This window comes from Fundulus heteroclitus, chromosome 9 (genome assembly GCF_011125445.2).
Source record: "Fundulus heteroclitus isolate FHET01 chromosome 9, MU-UCD_Fhet_4.1, whole genome shotgun sequence".
Lineage (NCBI taxonomy): Eukaryota > Metazoa > Chordata > Actinopteri > Cyprinodontiformes > Fundulidae > Fundulus > Fundulus heteroclitus.
Window position 1 is genome coordinate 8454849 of NC_046369.1, and position 13199 is coordinate 8468047.

The following is a 13199-nucleotide window of genomic DNA, read 5'->3' on the forward strand; positions in this document are numbered from 1 at the left end:
CTTTTAGGTGATCACATGATCGTCACGTGACCCTGCTCGTGACCCTCATGTGACACCATATCATTGACCCCTACCGCGACCTCCATATGACCCCTCATGTGACACCCTCATGTGACACCCTTAATCATTATTAAATGAATTATTCTTTTATTAATTGTATTATTATTATTTTCATTTATATTCATATCGTTAATAATATTATTACTACTATCATTGATATTATTGTAATTATTTAATTCTGTTACGCATACCCAACCTTATTTAGTAGTATTATTGTAATGATTTAAAGTTATTTATAATTATTTAACTCCGGTATACATACCCAATCTTGTTATTAGTATTATTATGATTATTTTGAATTATTTAATTCCGTTACGCGCACCCAATCTTTAAGGTGGGAGGAAATCAGTCTTTGTTTCAGCCGTAAAAGCACTCAGATTATAATAAAGATTAAAAATAAAACTATATAAATAAGCTTCCCCATCCGGAATCTGTACATAAAAAGCTCAGGGTTCTCGCTCGGCTCAGAATCCTGCGATGCAACGCCTCAGCTCTCCCTGTAAACAGCAAGCGTTTAACCTCAGTTACTGACTGCTCACCGGTTGCAGCTTACAACATAATAAGTCCATACACTCTACAGGTCAGTTTGAGTGTCATAAGTTTACTCGGTCAGTAAGCAGTTAAAACAATACTCAACCTGTTCGAAGCGCCGCGCGGGAGGAGACACAAGGGGGGAGATCTCGCTTTCTCTCAATCATCTGACCCCTCAACACAAAAAACTGTCTCTTTCTCTACAACCCTCGCGCCGTCATGGTTAGTATTTATAAATAGCGGACACCTTGTCACAAAAAAAAAATCGACAGGATGTTGTATTTCACGCCTTTACGTATCCTAAAAATCCCCATCACGCGGACAAACACAATGCCTGTATTATCAATAATGTATATATAAGGTCCCCTTCCCACCTAACTGAATGCATGCACGTTGACTCCTCCGAAACATGTCAAAAGACATTTATGTGTGAAATGTTTATTTCCCCTTTATTATAACTTTTTTGTTACCATCAAGGCTCAGTATAAAATTAAGCGTTGTAAAAATGAAAAATGATTGAACTTTTTGGTGCTTACTGCTGTTTCTTGTTCTTCATTCAATTTTGCACAAATATCCTATTCCTCAATAAAGTATACATTAAAAAGGTGGCTCTTTTGGAAGTGGGTTTCTGTTATTACAAGTTAATCTCTGTCCTGCAGTATCAACCAAATACACTTTATTTGTAAAGCTCTTTTCAGTTCTGCCTCACATAGGTTAAAAAAATAACTAAACTGAGAGAAAAAGGTTATATGGATGAAAGTAATTTATGAGGAATGGCTGAAAAACGGTTGTGGAGTTTAATGAAGAAACTGCATTAAATATGAAAACTTAACACAAGCTATCATCATGGAAAAGCTAAATGTTTTAACAGGGTCTGCTGTAATGACACAATTTAAAAGACATAATACAAGATGTTGATTATGTCAAACTTCCATGAAGTTGAACTTATCTGCTGCAGATATCAGGGGCTTCTCATTTTACCTCACTGTTGATTAATATAACACTTCACATACTAAAACATAGTTTTCTTGTTTAACAGAATTCTTTGTTTCTGAATTTTTACAACATTTTTGAGTAAAAAGTTTAACCCTGGCTGAACACAAGTTGGGTCTTATTATCGATATGTCCATAAATTCTAAAAGACGTCAACCAGCTGCTTGGGAGTCGGGGTAGGGAAAAAAAAGCCTACTCTGTGCAACCATCACAAACTGAAAACCTAACTGTTCTGGGACTTAGACTGGAACTGTGTGCTTCGGTCAGAAGAGTCTAAGCTTTAGCCTTTTGGTAACAAGCACTGCAGCAGGGTTTGGGGTCAAACAATGCATTAAAGGTTGTGGTTGTAACATGACAAAATGTGAAAAACTTCCAGAGGTTTTGAATACTATCTTATTTATTAGTAAATTAAATCTACCTGTGTATCGTTTTGTTTCTTTGTTGTTGTTTTTTTGGAGCCAAGGATTTCGGCATATCTGTTTCAGAGATTGGTTTCTAAATCTGGTTTACTGAATAAAACATAGAAAGTCCACTATTACCATCCTTAAAGCAGTCAGCTTCACCATGATAGCACGTTAAAATTCATTGCGTTTAAATAAAAATAAACAAAAGTAAATTGTAACAATATGGTTCTAATTCATCAGATCTTGACTAATTTAACCTTTTTCCTACTAGGTTTCTAAACATTGAATGCTTTTTCTCAGGATTCCAAAGTGTGTATAACCAATAAATCAGTTTTTCTCACTAATCTCTAATTTTGTATCTTAAATGAAATATTTCTTCAAAGGAGCAGCTAAAATGTTCTTTCTTCTTCTTTTTCTAAAAATTAAAGTCACACACTATTACACCCCAAAAGTTTTTTTTTAATATCTCACCTTTTATTTATATATTTTGGTAAACCCATAGTCTGTTACAGACGTTCAATTTATCTTTGGATCCTCTAAAGAATCATCAAGGTCTTTTCTTAGCTAAAAGCATTAACTGAGTAGGTCAGTAATACGGGGCTGCTAAGAGCAAAATGGATTTAACTATAAGATGTAAGAATGTATAGACATTTTTAGATGATACTCTTCCACTTCATATTTTTATTTTGGGGTCTCATGTTTAGCTTGATTTCTATATGTTATGCCGCTACTGCTCGATAATTCCCCAATTCCCGGATGAATAAAGTATATCATGTGTTATTTGAGTTTGTCCAAATGAATTGATGCTCTGTGAAAACAGGGCTTTCGCTGTATAATGAAAATGTATTATCGGCACACCATCACTTTGTTCCTGGTGTACTTTTAATACACGTAACTGCCGTATGCATGTATCAGTTAAATATCAGCTAACGTTCTTACAGTGTGAAAGACTTCCATTTTAAATACATTAATGATGAAACTATATAAAAATGATTTCAGTGTAGTCTGAAAAGTTATTTGAGTAATTTAATTGAAAGTTTTATAATGTATTGATTACATTTTTATGTAAAATGTCACAAAGTAAAGGCTTCATGATAAGAAACACTGCAGAAAAAGATGCGTATTTTTTTGTCAATGTTGTTAAATCTGACTATACCAGATATTCTTTTGATTATTTGACTCCATTCTGATTTCTGTTTCAAATGACCAATCCTTTATAATTTCAGCACATAGTCTCTTGCAACTAGGTCCTCCAAATGCAAAGCGTTAATGCTATAAAATAATAACTTGGGTGACATTCGTAAACGGGGCTGGTAAACAACTTAGCAGGTTTTTAACCACTGAAATTAGACCCCTTATAAACTTCATACTATCCATCCTCTTTACCCAACACAGAATCAAAGTCAATCCATTTTCTGACCCGCTTAATCCCTCATGGGGTGGCTGGTGCCTATCTCCAGCATTCACTAGGCGAGAGGCGGGGTACACCCTGGACAGGTCGCCAGTCTGTCGCAGGGCAACACAGAGACAGACAGGACAAACAACCATTCACGCACAAGGAGAATTTAGAGAGGCTAATTAACCTAACAGTCATGTTTTTGGACTGTGGGAGGAAGCCGGAGTAGATTCAAAGTCTGATAAGCAATAAAATATTTTTCTGCAAGATTACCCTAAAGGAGTAATAACCGGCGGGTTTTTATAGCATATATATGCCGTAAAGTGACACACACACCCTGACCTATTTGACACCTTAGCCCATAGCCCAGAAAAAAGTGAGTGCCTCATTTTACATTCAAGTCCTCACCTTACTAGTAAAATTAGCAAAAAATTTTGTCGCTCAGCTGCAAGTACAGGGAGGCTAAAGTTACTATCCACACTCGTATTGTATGTTGAGTTCTTACAACTACAAAATACAACTTTAGAAAGAAAAAAAAAAGACTCAGATTTTCAGGTTTTAATTTGATATTTTTCCATAAATCGACGTACGATACAATTTTACTAACACTATCAATCTGGCTGAAGCCCTACATGAACGTAGGCCTATTCATTTGTTGTTGTTAAGCGTGAACTGCACTGATTTTTCCTCAATCCGGCGCTGCTCTGTAAAGACGGTGAATAATCAACAGTCCTGGGGGATTGTGATCCCTTTCATCCGTACTTCAGAGCCTAAATGCTGAAAATATGCTAACTTTACAGGTTAAAATCTCTTAAAAAGCCAGAAGATTGGTACCGTTGGCATTTCTGTGGTGAAGCTCAAAGTGGACGTTCAAGCTTCATTTGATTAAACATTTACGCCAATGATTTGTAGATTTTATCAAAGCGGTTGAATGCAAACTCTATAAAACAGCGGCATTCACAGAGGGTTGCTGGGTCTAGTTGTGTTTGTAAATTAGATGAAAACTAAGGGAAACTTCCATCCTCCACAAAACTCCACCTTTAGTTCAGGGTTCATCCTTAAAACTCTGCCTTCCTACCAGGGGTCCGTTTCAACCCACTTTTAGCCCCGGATCCTGCAGCGGAGATGTAGCTTTAGGGGGTTTTACAACACTGGTTTAGCTGTTAGAGAATCTGGTGTTCTGCGGCTGCCTTTGATTTCACAACAAAATCCAACAATTTTGTGTTTGTCAGCAGTTTTGTCGAGTAAAAGAAGAAGTTTAGACAATTACTGCCATCATTCAACAAGAAAAAGCCCCTTCCAAACCTGTTGATTTGACTAAAGCTCCCCCCCCAATAAATATGACCCCGGATAGAAAGCCCCAGCCTTCTCTAGTCGTACACAAAAGCAGGACCTCAAATCTGAATTCACAACAAGCAGCAACGGAAACACATTTTGTGTTTTTGTATAAAGTAAGTATTTCACTCTTTTAGTTACAGTTAGAAAAAAGAAAGAAATAATGAAACCACCTTCCAAGCAAGAATCACTGAAAATTAAAGCTAGATGTATGAAACAACAACTTTAACACAGATGATAAACTCTACATTCAAAGCCAACTTAACTGGACACAACTTGACTGAAGAAATGCACACAGAAGCGTGGGCAAATAGGAAATTATTGTATATATCGCATTTTACAATACCATAACTCTTATTTTAAGCAAGTTTGAATGACCAGTTATCATCACCAAGTATTTTACCTTGCAAACATTTATACGTAGAGCACAATACGTGTTGAGCATGTGCTGCTGTGCAGGTTGGTGTAGGTGACAACATCTGAACACCTGAGCTTCATCTGAAATGATTAAAAAACTAACTTTGAACTAATGCCGGTCATCTGTGTCACAGAGCAGAGTCTGAGTGAGATTTGTTGCTAATTCGTATTTTACGAGGAATTTGCTTTGGCGATACAGCGAGCAAACATAGTAGTGTGAACAATACAAAACGAATCAAAGCTGTATAGGCAAGAACACCTATTTGCAGAGGAAGAAATGACCGATGTTTACACACTCATTATTCCGAGTTTGTGTTGCATTGCAACAGATTGAGATCGTTGGGATTCAAGACAGACAGAAAAAAACTATGTGGAAAAGCTGCCACCACCATGTTTCACAGTGGGCATGGTGCATACAGAATGCGGTGTTAGTTTTCCAACCCACCAGTTTTTCAGTGTTAGTCTGATCTGGCCAGTGTCACACTTTAAATGGGACTAAAGACTCTTTCAATATATAATATGTCATAAAGGTCGGATTTGCAGTGTAGGATGTGCCCGGGAAACCTCCAAATTAAGGCCCCTTAAAGGCGTCTGGATCAGACATTTAAATTACCCCAGTTGACTCCTCTCCTCTATCTGTAAAAATCAGACATTTGACTTCTGAGTAAAGATGGAAGGTAGCATAGGTCTGGTTTACTAAGGCCACAAGCACTTATGTGCAAATGAAGGATAAGCTCACTCTGCCATTTCATATCTTTTACAGTGTTATTTCTAAAGGCAGATAACCCTGAAAAATCACCTCTGGATTTTTATTTTGCGATTGTCTCAAAAAGAATTTAGAAATTGAAAGGTATAAGAGGCAAAGGCAATTTGGATAAGCAAGAACCATATATAAATAGAAATGTACAATGGATGCAAAGGCATTTGTACTACTTGAACTGTTTTGCATTTTGTCAAATTATGATTACAAATGTTAGTGTATTTCATTGGTATTTTATGACATTGACTTGTACAAAGTAGTGCATAATTGTAATGTGGATAGAAAAGAATCTGTGGTTTAAAAAGTGGTTTTCAAATGTAAATCTGAAAAGTGTGGACTGCATTTGTATTCAGGGCCTGATATTCCAAGATAAAAAGAAATGGCTAAATTCTAGTCAACACAAAGCTTGTTGTTCAATTGAAATCGGAAAGAGAAGGACATACCCTTACCAGGACATGGTCGTCAGCCTAAACTGACGGGCTATCACTCGGAGAAACATCTCCTACTTTAAATTTATTTTTCAGAACTACCTTGAATGTAGTTAATCACCGGGAATGCAAAAAAAAATTAAAGCAAATTAAAACTTTAACAAAGAAATAACCAAAATACCAAGCAAAATGTCTCCCAGGGAGTACAATGTGCCTCATCGATACATAGGTTATTATCTTATTTCAGACTTTTGTTTTCTTTCTGATCCCTTTGGCAATGCAAATTCAGTTATTAATGCTTTTAAATATATACAACGTTCCAAATCTCTACTTTTTAAAAGTGATTTGACTCATAAGTATTTATCAGCACTAGCCATGATTTTAAATTTATGAACTTCTAGTGTCTGCCCCTGGAATTCAGCATCGACAAGTGTCCAAAACAAGATTAGAATTACAATTTTAACCAGTGTTGTATTTCTACTTCGTTACTGTACTTAAGTATATTTTGGAGTACTTTATACTTTTCTCGAGTATAACATTTTTTGAAAACTTTTACTTCACTGTATTTCTGAACTTAATTGCATACTTTTACTCCAATACATGTTCAATGTTTGGTTTAGTTACTCGTTACAAAAAGAGAGACTTGCCAATGATTCCTGTTCGGAATCACAGGCAGACTCGCAAGTGTTTTGACCCCACCTACAGATTGACTGCCACAAAGTCAGGACTTGCCTGGCCTTGTTCATCACCACCAACAGGATAAGAATCTGGTTCAGTGGTAGGGCGGGTTAAATTAACCTTGTGTTATAGGTAAAGCATCTAATAGCAGAGAGTTTTCTTAACTCAATGATAACCTGCAGGTGTATCTATTAGCAGGTTTACCACTTCCAGTAGGTTGGCTGGAACTGGTTTACCATGTTCTTAGTATACACCCCCTGTTCTAAATTTTGCCTGCACTTGGTTTAGTACAATTTTAAAGTGCATAGCGCTGACCGTACTTGTAGAAGGAAAACTGAAAGCTTACAAAAAGGTTGTGTTTTCTGTCTAATTTCTCCTGCACTTGGCTGTTTATATTATTTCAAGTGAATTTGACTTTTAAAGTTTACCAAAAATGTCATTCAAACAGCATTTGCTTTGTTTTACTTATACTTTTTATTACATTAAATACATCTATTTTTACAGTAATTTTCATACGTAAGACATTTCAGATACTTTAACTCAAGTAGCATTTCAGTCAGTGACTTATTTTTGAGAGGTACCTTTTACTTCTGACTAATTAGTGCCCAACAGGTGTGACAGATTGCTGAGGGAGTGGAGGGTGAGCTTCTTCTTCTTTTTTTTTACCGGTGTCTTGCCATCAAATAGTGCATTATCACCGCCTACTTGATCTTTAGTTACTTTTCCCTAAATCGTTAGTTTTAGTCCAGTTTGTTGTAGATAAGATGATCTTAAGCACCATCTTTCCGTATTTATTTGAGAAGATATTTGTAATGTTCAGTTGTTTGATTCCTTCTTGTTCCATTCCTTAGATCCATTCTTTGATTTGAGTATTTAATACACTCAAACAGCACATGTTCCACAGTTTCTGGAATGCTGAAACTATGGATGCTTCCCAATAATATGCTGCATAAACTGACAAATAATCAGTTTTAAACACCTTAACTTTTAATTTAGGAATGTCAAAAGCACAGCTTGTGTTTCCATTGTCTGTTTTTTTTTTTTTTTTTTGACTTATCCGTGAATACATGTACATAATACCCATATCTCTTCGGTATCAAAGTGTTCACATAAGCTTGTATACTTAACACGTTATTGCTTGAACTAATCTTTTTTTAACAAAGAAAGATCAAAGATAGCAAAGATAGCCGGCATTAAGGTAGACTAACGGCCCAATTATTGATTCCTAACTCCTCAATTATCTGAATAATTCCTTTACTAAATACCTCCTTTTTAATTTTACTACTTTCCCAACTTTCAATTAGTATTCTTTTTTTGACAGTTGAGCCCAATAATTTACCCTCAAGTGTTTCCTTCTAAGACTTAATGGCATTTCTCCAACCTCGATTTTACTAACCCTAACCCTTATGTCCAACCTTTTTAACGATGAACCGAATCAAAAACAATACCACCGTAATCTAGAACTGATCTAACTAATGCAATATATACATTTTTCAACGCCATACAATCAGCTCCCCATACACCTCCTGTTAAACACCTCATAATATTCAATACTTTCTTAGTATTGAATAGTTTCCACGTAAGCAAACTATCAAACCCCAAGAATTTAAAACCTTTTACGCTTTCTAATCTTTGTTTATACAATTTCAGACAAATTTGACTTTCTTTCTCGTGAAAAACATTGAGATTTCTCAACAGATAACTTAAATCCCCATTTCAAAGACCAATCTTCCACTACAATCAATAGCATCCTGAACTTTCTTTACAACATATTCCTTCCTCTTAGTGATTTTCCTATGTCAGGTTTATCATAATAGAAAATAGTACTGGACTAACTCCCCTGAGGGGTGCCGTTTTCAACTAAAAATGAATCAGAAATATACCCGCACGAACCTGGAGGGTAAACTGAGTGAGAGGAGGAACTGAAAAAAACCAGGAAAAAAGCCGGACCAAAAACTAAAGATTTCTTGGTTTGCTGCAGCATTATGAGTTCCTTAAAGGAGCAATTAGCGATTTCTCACCAGAAGGTGAAGCTGCCTCCTCTGCTCTGCCCCACAGGATAATTGGAGGTACTAGTAGACTGTATATAAAACATTAAAATTTTTATATCCAGATGGTCATGCAGTTGTTCAGTAAAGGAAATAATGGCATTGAAGCGAACATAACTTGTTGACAGTTTCTTCTAATTTTCCTAATGTTTGTCTGATTAAAATGTTGAAGAAGAGAGACTGGTTTACTGTTTCCCTGTTAGAGGGTTTTGAGACACACCGTCTTGCTTTTAATGTTTCTCAAATTATTGACGGTGCTACTAAACCTAATTTCCATCTTTTCATCCTCAATGCAATTTTTGTAAATGATCTAAGTGATCATTGTCTAGTTGGTGCAGTTTGAAACACTAAAATCCTCCATTTTTTCTTCATGGTATATTTCATTACAATTGGAAGTTCATTTATCTGTTTGATGACATGCATTTTTCCTGGGACTATTTGTTTGATATTTTTAACTATTGTATTGACAAATGTGCTCTGTTTCATCAGCTGAGAGTTAATGGTTGAGTCATTTCCTGGTTCAACACTGAATTAGCAGGTCTCCTGGAAAGGAGAAATCAGCTCCGGGAAGTCACAAAGAAGAAATGATTCTGAAGTTGATGGGTTACATTTCCATCAATTAAAAAATCTGCTGGCTGCTACCTTAACGAAAGTAAAACACGATTATTGTGAAATGCGTAAATAACCTAAAGAAATTATACCAAGCTGTTAAGGGTCAGGGTTTCCCCTGTCATTAACTAAATAATATAATTTACTTCAGTGCAAGGTAGCATCCTGTCTCAGTGACCTAGATTACTGTGATGTTTCTTATAATGCACCTGCCACCTCTCTGCATTAGATGCTGTCTATCATGGAGAATTACGGTTCATACCAACATCTCTCACACCTCACTGTACTTTATATTCCTTTAAATTTCAACCGGCCATCATTATCAACCCATAAACTCATGCATTGGTACATTTTCATCTTTAAAGCTGTCTGATCCTGTGTTATTTATCCCCTTATATGTCATTTAGTCCAGCAAAAGACTTAGTTCCCAGGACTTTATCACTTTCAGTGCTCCATTAGTAAAAACAGGAACTCTGTCCTATCAACGTGGAGCACTCTACAACAGGATATGAAAATATCCATGTTGATTCCTCTGGGAAGAAATATAAAATAAATCTTGCCATGAAACTTGTTCTTGTTTTTAGGTTATATTTTGTCTTATTTAATATGATTTAAATCCTTTAAGTGTTTGTTTTGTTATTGTGTTTGTAAATATGTTTTTGTTTTGTTTTACCAAAACCAGTCTCCTGTAAATTATATCTTCCCAGATAGCAAAAGATGTCAATTCAATGTGGAATTAGGGTCAAAAAGATTAACTTTTGGTTAAGGTCGACGATTGATGGTGGATCAACCAATCATCCAGTTCTAGCCAATGTTGAAAAGATGTAATTGAATGTTGTTTTGAAGACAAATTTTAATGATCGAAAAGCCAACGCCGCTGTGTGTATGCTGTGTGTATGCTGTGTGTTGCACCCCTTCCTCCTCCTGAGAGCATTTTGTCATTGAGCCAGGGTTTGTCACATTTTAAACTAAATAACATATGTCGAGGACAGTGAGTTGTAATTTTTTTCTGTACATTTTACTTGTCTGGAAATATTTGTGCATAATGTGCAGTGAAAAAAATATCATGTCAAAGAGCAAACAAAACATTTACAAACTAAAATTATCTTAAACACGTTCCAATTATTTGAAGATTTGCATTACCAGAATAAACGGCGAGTTGATCCAACCCCACACCACAATGTGGAAAATGTCTATGAGTCGCAGAATTAGACGTGTAAAATGGAATATGGTAAAACTTTTTAGATTTTGCCTGTGAAATGCAACAACATTCTAACCTGACTCCGCCAGATGGATTTGCTCCGCATATCCATCTGGAAACCTTCCGTTGAAGTAATTTTGGGAAGGGGCGAAAATACTGGTTAGCTGATTGGCCTATGTTGGTGATAGACGGGCCAAATAAACCAATCAGATCAACGAAGCATATGACGTACTCGTCAACATGCTTCGTCGTCGCTCTGTTACGAGCAACGACGAAAACACAACCACAAGCCAAGCTACTCTTGCTGCTGCAGGTAAAGGCTCGTTAGCTCAGCAAAGAAATACTCTGTAATTCCGATAAAACTTGCTCGATAGCCGCGCTAACGCTAGTTTCATCGGCTGAAGCCGCCATGTTCTTTAGACTGAACTGTCACGCTTCCCGTTGCGTCACACCTCAACGCGCCTCAAAGCCAACGCTGATTGGACGTTCGTTTGGTGAACGGCTCCAAATTTTCTTTAACGGAGAGTAGCCAGACTGATCTGCGAGTGAAACCTTGAAAGCTCGCGAGATCAGGATGGTCTCACGAGGCTAACAACATTCATGGAGGAAGGGCAGAAAGCTTGTCTGAGCTTACTCAAAGCTGCATGCTGCTTCATGCTGCTGCATGCTGCAGTAACACTAATATCCATGACGTCCAAAGCAAAACGTTTTATTTATAAAGAGGACAATAATTCTTGTTGCAGGTTATGCACACATATAACATATTGGAACAGCAAAGACTACGCTATAGAATTAAGAAATGGGGCATTTTAGTAATTTGTGCCTTTTAGTTTAACAGAGCACTAAAACTTTAGGTTTGAAAAACAAGGTGTACTAAACTTTAAAAACTGAGTTTCAAAGACTAGACAAATCCAACTGTAAAAGCTTTTGAAACTGCACCAGTTTTATCATCGTCTTGTTTTAGAATTTATGGACATATCGATAATAAGACCCAACTTGTGTTCAGCCAGGGTTAAACGTTTTACTCAAAAAATGTTGTAAAAATTCACAAAGAATTCTGTTAAAGAAGAAAACTGTGTTTTAGTATGTAAAGTGTTATGTTAATCAACAGTGAGGTAAAATGAGAAGCCCCTGATATCTGCAGCAGATAAGTTCAACTTCATGGAAAGTTGACATAATCAACTAACACATCATTAGAGATCATTTTTATTAGCATCTTGTATTATGTCTTTTCAATTGTGACATTTACAGCAAACCCTGTTAAAACATTTAACTTTTCCATGATCATAGGTTGTGTTAAGTTTTCATATTTAATGCAGTTTCTTCATTAAACTCCACAACCGTTTTTCATCCATTCCTCATAAATTACTTTCATCCATATAACCTTTTTCTCTGTTTTGTTTTTAACCTATGTGAGGCAGAACTGAAAAGTGCTTTACAAATAAAGTGTATTTGGTTGATACTGCGGGCCAGAGATTAACATTTTAACAGAAACCCACTTCCAAAAGAGCCACCCTTTTAATGTATAGTTTATTGAGAAATAGGATATTTGTGCAAAATTGAATGAAGAACAAGAAACAGCAGTAAGCACCAAAAACTTAAATCATTTTTCATTTTTACAACGCTTAATTTTATACTGAGCCTTGATGGTAACAAAAAAGTTATAATAAAGGGGAGACAAACATTTCACACATAAATGTCTTGTGACATTTTTCGGAGGAGTCACCGTATATGCCTTCGAATAGGTGGGAGGGGAAGGGGGCCTTATATATACATTATTGATAATACAGGCATTGTGTTTGTCCGCGTGATGGGGATTTTTAGGATACGTAAAGGCGTGAAATACAACATCCTGTCGATTTTTTTTTTGTGACAGGGTGTCCTATTTATAAATACTAACCATGACGGCGCGAGGGATGTAGAGAAAGAGACAGTTTTTTGTGTTGAGGGGTCAGATGATTGAGAGAAAGCGAGATCTCCCCCCATGTGTCTCCTCCCGCGCGGCGCTTCGAACAGGTTGAGTATTGTTTTAACTGCTTACTGACCGAGTAAACTTATGACGCTCAAATTGACCTGTAGAGTGTATGGACTTATTATGTTGTAAGCTGCAACCGGTAAGCGATCAGTAACGCTTGCTGTTTACAGGGAGAGCTGAGGGGTTGCATCGCAGGATTCTGAGCCGAGCGAGAACCCTGAGCTTTTTATTTACAGATTCCGGATGGGGAAGCTTATGGGTCTAAACGATTTATATAGTTTTATTTTTTAATCTTTATTATAGTCTGACTGCTTTTACGGCTGAAACAAAGACTGATTTCCTCCCACCTTAAAGATTGGGTGCG

General features: G+C 36.4%; 1 protein-coding gene across 1 annotated transcript in view; it reads right to left on the reverse strand.

Moving 5' to 3' along the window:
• The window catches only part of ushbp1 (Usher syndrome 1C binding protein 1), a 31603-nt gene that overhangs the window by 16174 nt on the left and 2230 nt on the right, over positions 1-13199 (reverse strand). The gene's annotated exons all lie outside the window — the stretch shown is intronic.